Source organism: Spinacia oleracea, chromosome 2, assembly GCF_020520425.1.
Source record: "Spinacia oleracea cultivar Varoflay chromosome 2, BTI_SOV_V1, whole genome shotgun sequence".
In the NCBI taxonomy this organism is placed as follows: Eukaryota; Viridiplantae; Streptophyta; class Magnoliopsida; order Caryophyllales; family Amaranthaceae; genus Spinacia; species Spinacia oleracea.
The window spans coordinates 42,208,944-42,216,820 of NC_079488.1; the positions used below are offsets into that span (position 1 = coordinate 42,208,944).

At 39.1% G+C, this 7,877-nt stretch overlaps 1 long non-coding RNA gene across 1 annotated transcript; it reads right to left on the reverse strand.

The window, feature by feature from the left end:
- Window positions 1–788: 788 nt before the first annotated feature.
- LOC110775919 (uncharacterized) lies at window positions 789–4,449 on the reverse strand. Its single transcript, XR_002529905.2, has 6 exons — window positions 4,103–4,449; window positions 3,120–3,177; window positions 1,775–2,101; window positions 1,511–1,609; window positions 1,326–1,433; window positions 789–1,227 (listed from the first exon to the last, which is right to left on the reverse strand). It is a non-coding gene; the product is annotated as an uncharacterized lncRNA (long non-coding RNA).
- Window positions 4,450–7,877: the final 3,428 nt, after the last annotated feature.

Below are 7,877 nucleotides of genomic sequence, written 5' to 3' on the forward strand. Positions count from 1 at the left end.
TCGGGAATTTAATCGGAAGCGCGTCGTACGAATTAGCATCGGACGAGACTTGCTAGACGAAGGCCCAGCACGAAGCCAGGCCTACGCTCAGCAAGCCCAAGCGCCCAAAAACACGCTGCCAAGCCACGCCCGGTCCAGCGCAAGGCCAGGCCCAGCAAAGGCCTTGGCGCGCGCGCGGGGCTGCGACGAGTGGGCTGGCGCTGTGCGTGGGCTGCAAGGCCTGCGTGCGGTGCTAGCGTATCACTCGAAGTGTGTTACTCGAATCCTAAGGCTACCGGGATTTGTCATATGATTAAATCTAATCCTAAAAGATTTAGTTTATTTAATTAGAGTCCTAGTAGGATTATAATTAAATAAATTAGTATCCTAATAGGATTCCAAATCCTTTTCCATAACTCCATAAATAGGTGCCTAGGGTCACATATTTACATAGAGTATTCAAGTATTCAAAGTGATTTTTGAGAGCAAAAATTCAGTCACACAATTGCCTATAAGTGACGAAAATTCTAAGTACCTTAAGGGCGATCCTAGTTGGTCAAGCTTAAGGCGGATCCGGACGTGCTGTGGACTATCTACGGAGGGACGACACTTGGAGTCTTAAAGACTTGTTCTTGTTCGGTTCGGGCGCAGCTAGGGAAGGCACGCAACAAAGAGTATGCATCTAAACTATGCTAAATGATTATGTGTAAATAATATGCTTTCCTGGCTTTATGGTTTTTCCGCATGATTTATGAATTGTCATATGTATCATAACCTAACAAAAGAGAATTATTGAAACTCAGTGCGAGTAAAAAAATGAAGAAAAACTCAAAACCAGTTGGAGGGAAAAAACTACAGGATTAACAGCGGGATAACAATAAATTACTTATGAATATAGTACCTGTGCGCTAGTTTCAACCTGGCCGTTTCTTATATTACGAGTAGGGTGATTTCCTTCATGATGATCAAACTTCATTTTATAAGTTTTACACCCAATGCTTGACCCGGCAGTTGGTACAGCTGAGGGATCTCCAATATCGGGCATGTCCAATTAATTCCTTCACTGTATCAACAACATATGGTACAGCTGAGGGATCTCCCGGGCCACTGCTAAAGAAAACGCCACCTGGTTGAATTTTCAGTGTCTCTTGTGCTTGCCATGTTGATGGAACAACAATAATGTTACGTCCATATGATGCCAGACGCCTCAAAATGGTATGTTTGATACCAAAATCCGTAAGCTACCACCTTCAATTTTATAAAACATCCAAAAAGAAACAATGAATGAGAGTTAATAGTTAAACATATGGTCATAATAAATATAGCAATAGCAGCAAAGCACATACCTTAAAAGTTTCCCCAGTTCTGCCGTTTGTATAAAATTCCCATTCATCGTCAGTTTTGTTGACCCATTTAAGGAGCTTGGCAAGAAACACCACTTATCAAATCAACATCTGCATAATTGTAATCCCAACATTAAAGCAAAATTTACAGTTTGCCTTTTCCAACCTCAGCAGGAAGAAAATATTACCGACAATGTCCTAGAATGAGCCATTTCTAAGAGTCGTTGGTTGTCTGATTTTGTTTCTTATGTGCTCAGCACACCAATAAGACTCCCATCTTCCCCAATCTACAAGTGATAGCACGTGTGTCAACATCATCTATAATTATAAAAAGATAGACTGAAAGTCAAAAGGGAAGCAAATTCAGACTAACTACAGATGCATGGTCTTCACGAGTCAAAGTTTTTAAAATAAAATTTTCAGCTAAAGACCAAGATTCAGTGAGAACATACAGCAACCAAGGCCACTGCAACGAACAACCAACAGCAACTCAATAACATTGCAGCCATACAACAGCAGCTACATACATGAGCGTTGACAACAGCAGTGGCTCCGTGTAACCTGTCACAGCACTTCCGTATACTGTCATTGCTAAATCATTTATTGTCGTCGTTCATGAAGCTACTGTCATGCGAGCAAGAAAACTGCAAAAACAGCCCCACACGAAGCAAGCAAATAGCACCAATCCACGAGCAGATCAGCAACAACAAACAGAACAACAACATAGTAGAGGTACAAGTTTGTGCGCGCGCACAACCTGCCTGTAAGGGCGCACAAATCTGCAAAAATCATGCAGTAAGCTCTAGGAATTATGTGCGTGCACAAAGACTACAGCTGTGTGGGCGCAAAGGTCTGTGCGCGCACACAGACCCTCTTGTGTGGGCGCACAGAAGCACGGGCTGGGTATAAAAGAGAGTCGCTGCAACATTTGAAGGAGTCCAGTTTTTTTAGTTTAGTTTTTGGTCGAAGCTTAGCATATAGAATAGAGCAGCAGGAGCTACGATTAGGATAGAGATTAGCGCATAGATTAGAGGATAGAACTCAGAATTCTTAGCTTCACAATTTGAATTTCGTTTTTCCAGCTTTGAATTTAGTTAGTTGCCTTCTTATTTTCGTTTTGAGGAAGCAGCAGTAGTGAAGGATAGAATAGCAGTTCGCAGCAATAGCGAGGAGAATATAGCAGCTAGTAATTGGATTTAGTAAATCAGATTTTCGATTCTTATTTATTTCAAACACAATTTTCAGTTTCTCTTTCTCTTTTTAGTTTGAGTTTGAGTTTTGTTTTTCAGTTTCTCTTTCTCTTTTTAGTTTGAGTTTTTTTTTCAAGTAATTGGATTTAGTAGTTTAGAGTTATAAATATTTTTATTGTACAAGTTTCGCAAAGGGAAATAAGCTAGAAGTTCAGCTCAATGATATTTTAATATGTTTAATGATGGGAGTAATGAAGTTGGTGGAAAATGGCACTAATTGGTATATTTGAATAAAGGAGATTGGTTGGTTAAATGACTTTGCATGAATTTATAACAAACGACTCTTGGTGAGGACCACTAAATCCAACAAAAATTCAACTCTAGTCAAGTATGTACACCAATCTATAACCCTTTCTGACTTCAATAACCATTTCAGGTCTAGAACTTTCCATTTTACCAGTCTGCCCAACCAGGTTTTTACTTGGTACATGCCGAATTACCGACACAAACATGAATCTTCTGTACAGATAAATTATGCATCTTACAAAAACAAACTTAAAACACTAAAAATAATTGTAGTAGTACCAGTATTGATGACAATAATTACCTGAAATATAGTCAGTTGTTGACTCCTTGCTAACTTCGCCGTGGACCATTGTACCCACCTGAAGTCACAAGTGGACACATCATCATATTAACAGTACCCAAAAGGATGTAGAGCATAAAATGATCATGGAAACACCAAGATATTACGAGATGGTGAGATATACCACAAAAACAAGGTCTGAATCATCCTTAGCAACAGAAAGATAATCCTCTATATCAACCAGCTTTTCTGAACTATAAGACAGCCCTAGAAAGCAGAGAACCACTTTTGTCACTAACACCCGTTGTGGTTAAACTATTGATTAATGTGACTCACGTCATTTTACCTAAAGAAACCGTTCATTCTCAACACTTTCTGTGAACCAAAATCATTGAAACTTACAATAAAAACCCGAGTTTGACACTTGGACAAATATTTGTGTCTACTATGAGTTCCATAGTCTAATTGACATAGTTATTGATGAAGAAATGAACACTAAGGATGTAGCAAACCAAAAAATCGAGCATGGAACAACCAGAAAGACATAAATAGGAACAAAAACAGCAGCAAGGGAAAAAACAGGTGAAGAAAACAAAATAAGAATGTGGGAAAGTAAGAAACGATAGAATATGCATATTCATGAGCACCCAAACAATTACCAAATATAGATACTAAAGTGATAACATGAGCTAATCATATGAAAACTGAACTCTTATCTTGGTAATTCATTAATTCTACTTCAAATCAAAGTTCTCAATGCATGCTGTTTCTATTCCAACTCTAGATTCAACTCTACTCCAATAAAAGAACTTGAATCTGCTTCACTGAATCATTTCTATGGTTTTAATATCAATGTAATTCAATTATCAAATAATCTAAGGATAAAATTCACATAGGCCATTAAATTAACCAAATAACAAGGCAACCCTAGAATTACCCTATTCTGAAATCAACCAAACGAAATAATTTTTGAAATAAAGAAGAACATTGAGATAAACCCTAACCTTGTGACAGGAGAAGAACTAGGCGGAAGGGGATGTAAAATTTCGTCGCAGGTTGAGGAGGTGCACACTGGTGGTAGTAGTGTTAGAGAATTGAACTTCGCAAACGGGGGTGGGGTGAGCAGAAGCAGTCCGCAGAATTGGTGGGGTGAGCAGAAGCAGCAAGCAGAATTGGCGTGGCGGTGGTGGTGGTGTGGTGGTTGCGGTATGTCGCCGATCGGTGGGGTTTGGGGGAGAATCGTGAGTGGGTACAAAGGGGGAGCAGCAAGAACAACGGGGAAGCAACAAGAAGTAACTCAAAAGATGCGCTTCCCTTAAACGAGGAGGGAAAACTTTCTTTTTTATTTTTTTTATTTTCTGTTTTTCCAATCAAAGGATGCCCTTGTTAAACAAGGGCCACCTTTAAATAGCCACCTTTAAGAAATTTTCTACTAGTGAGAATTGGCTCAGGACGGGGGCATAACTTTTGAAGTGAAGGCGTCAAAACAACAGGTTGCCGTCCTCAAATTTGACCGGGTCGGCGTACCATAGACAGGGAAGGAAAATAAAATAAAGCAACAAACAAGTTTCCACAGAAGAAAGGTTACCTGTTGGATCAAAGAAGGAACTTCCAAGGAAATTGAATTCCCAAAAATGAAGAACTCCAAGAACAAAGGGTTGAAGGCGACGGTGGTTCTACAACGCTCACTGGTGGTTGAATGACGCTGGAAATCGCCCTTCCTCTACTACTCTCAAAAGATTTCTAGAAATGAGGGGGAAATTCACTTGAAATGGCCACTTATTTATAGAGGGGTAAGAAATGATTAACACTGCCACGCGTCACTACGGCACAGGAGAACCCAAGAGCAGTAAAAACTAACGTCGGTTTTCACTCCTCATGAGGGGAAAATGATGTGGGCTTTGGTGTACCTCCACAATGGGCCCTTAGACAGGGGTAATCTGACTGTAGCCCATCTACATATGGCATTGATAAAGGTATTTTCTGTCGTTGAATGAATACACCTTTATCAAACAATATTTGTAAACACCTAACTAACCGGCTATATGAGCTATAGCGGCAAGCATAGGGATCGTCCCAAAGAAACGTAGTGAAATGAGTTCAATTGTTAAGCTCGTTTAGGACGAAGTTTGAATTTGAATTATCGACTACAATTCTAAGCTATCAAACAAGTTTTGCAAATAAAGGAAAGCGTTAGGGAATTGGGGATAGACTAGGGTATCGGGGTAGGACAAAGGCTAATCACACAATTACGATGCAATGACTTGACACATAGGGGAAAAGCAACTATTGACGAGCTCGCCACCTCTCGGATAGAGCGCGCTAAGTCCTCTAGTCTAGGAAAAGCTCTCGCATGATCCTAGGACTAGACAACTCGCAATTGAGACCTACTTTTCAATACATCATAGAGACTCACAATCTCTTGCCAAATTAAGATGAAGCACTCCAATCAATCCTAATTAAACTTGCATTTACAACTACTAATTTATTAGTCATGGAAATCCTACCATCAAATCAAATTTAATCACATCAATAATCAACAATCAGCCTTCAATTTCCCCCAATTTAGCCATAGTTTCACCCCTATCCCTAACTAGAAACTACTCACTACTCATGGTTTTAACTAAGGAATTCAATTCAGAATCAATGGAAAATTAATGGAAAATTAGGGGAAAAAAAAACTATCATCAAAGCAATTGAGCAATCAAGAAATTCAAGAAGAATAGCAAAGCATAAAAGATTGAATTGAAATTTCAATAAGAATTCAAGAGTTGAAAGAGAATTACAAGTTGAAGCTTCCTCCAATAAAGTTTCTCTCTCCTAATTCAAAGCTTGAAAAACTAAGAATTCTCTCTCTAATATTCTGAAATCTAATTTGGAAACTCTAAAAATGAATTGTTATCGAAAAATAATCGAAAAAGCTATTTATATGTTTCCCCGAATAGAAGCTCGAAATTCTAATAATGCCAGCCTGTGTCGACGTTCGGTCGCACAAACCCTATGTGCGATCGAACAAAGGAATCTCGTGTGGGCACACATAATTTTTGTGCGAGCAAACAGAGCGAAGACCAACTTCCCTCGTCATGTTCGACCGCACAAAATTTCTGTGCGATCGAACAGACCTGACTTAGCCAAATTTCCCAAAATCTTCAATGTGGTCGCACAGCCATTTTGTGTGGGCGCACAAATCCTTGTGCGGGCGAGTGATATTTTTGTGCGGTCGAACAACAAAACTGGGGACATTCTGCCTCAAAATTCCATTTTGTGCGATCGTGGTACAGAGCACGACTGCATAAGGGCTCTTTTGTGTTATCGAACAAGAAAACTTGTTCGATCGCATAAAGTTGTTTCTTCCTTGAGTCCCCTTTTCCTTCACTGTTCGGGCGCACAACTCAGTTTTTGCTCCAATCTACTTGGTTTTCCATCAGGGTCCACAAGATTCACCTATAATGCACAAGATGGAAAGAAGACATAAAAATGCTATAAAAAACTATAAAAACTACGAAAATTATTATAAAAAAAATACGAAAACCTAAGCTAGGAGCGACATAAATGTCGCTCATCAAACTCCCCCAAGCTAGGCGTTTGCTAGTCTCTAGCAAACTAAGCACGAAATAGGGAAGAATGAGCATATTATTCAGATTCTAAAAACTACAAAAACGAGAACTACAAGAATATACAACCTAACTCACTTTCGTAGGAATCACGGTTGCATTTAGACGCATGCAACAAGCTCTTTAAACCCCACAATCGCTCATGAGGGCGAGTGGGATCTCGCAAGGGTTTCCAAAGAGAACCACCCATAACTCTTCCAAAAAAGACCTAAAAGGAAAACAAACCAAGAAAAAGGAAGAAAAGAAAAAGAAAAGAAAAGAAAGGAAAAGAATAGAAAAGAAAGTAAAAATAAAACTACAAAATTCGAGAAAATGGCCTTTATTATGGAACGAGCACAAAAGAATGCTAATATTACTAACCAATAAACGAATACACGCTAACCAATGTCCTAAGTTGAGTGAAGGATTCAAGTGTCAAGCAAAGAGAACTAAGGATTTTCACTTATCTATTCCCTTTCAACCGATCTTACCGCGTCAAATCTCTAGATCCCATCCACCCTTAAGGATAGCTTCTCATGACGCCGCGAAGGCGCCGGAAGACAAGAATTGCAAGGGAGGAGAGAAGGTTACTCGACATCTTAGCATGACAATCCCATTCCGTAAATTTGACCAAATCCTCTCTCCACCGACAATGACTCAACTCAAAAGGGTCAAGAGGGCTTTTAGGGTGTATCGTATAGGCTAGGGGTAGGGCGTGGAACAAATTTGGAAATTGGTGCTCAATCCTAAAGTAAAGCGCAAAATGAACTTACTTAAGCAAATCGAACCAAAACAAACTCATACCACTTATTTGGGCTACCCCCAAGCTTATTCAACAACAAAACTAAACCAAAACTCTTTTTGAACTTTTCTTGATTTGATTTTCTCCTTTTTGTGTGTTTCAAATGAAACTTTTCTAATTGCCTTGTTTTTCTCTATTTTTGGCTTTTTCAAAACTTTTCAAAACTTTCCTTTCTCTTTTTGCTTTTGCTTATTTATCCACTATATATAACATATTTCCCAAAACTTGCCATTCAAACCAACAACAAGCATTCCTCATCATTACATAATCATTCAAAACCATCAAGCACAATAACACCAAGCTTCACTATCACTTCTAAGGGTGAAAATAAAACAAAGGCTAATAGGCTTGTAATGAGCTTATAAGAAATGAAGGGGCAAGGCT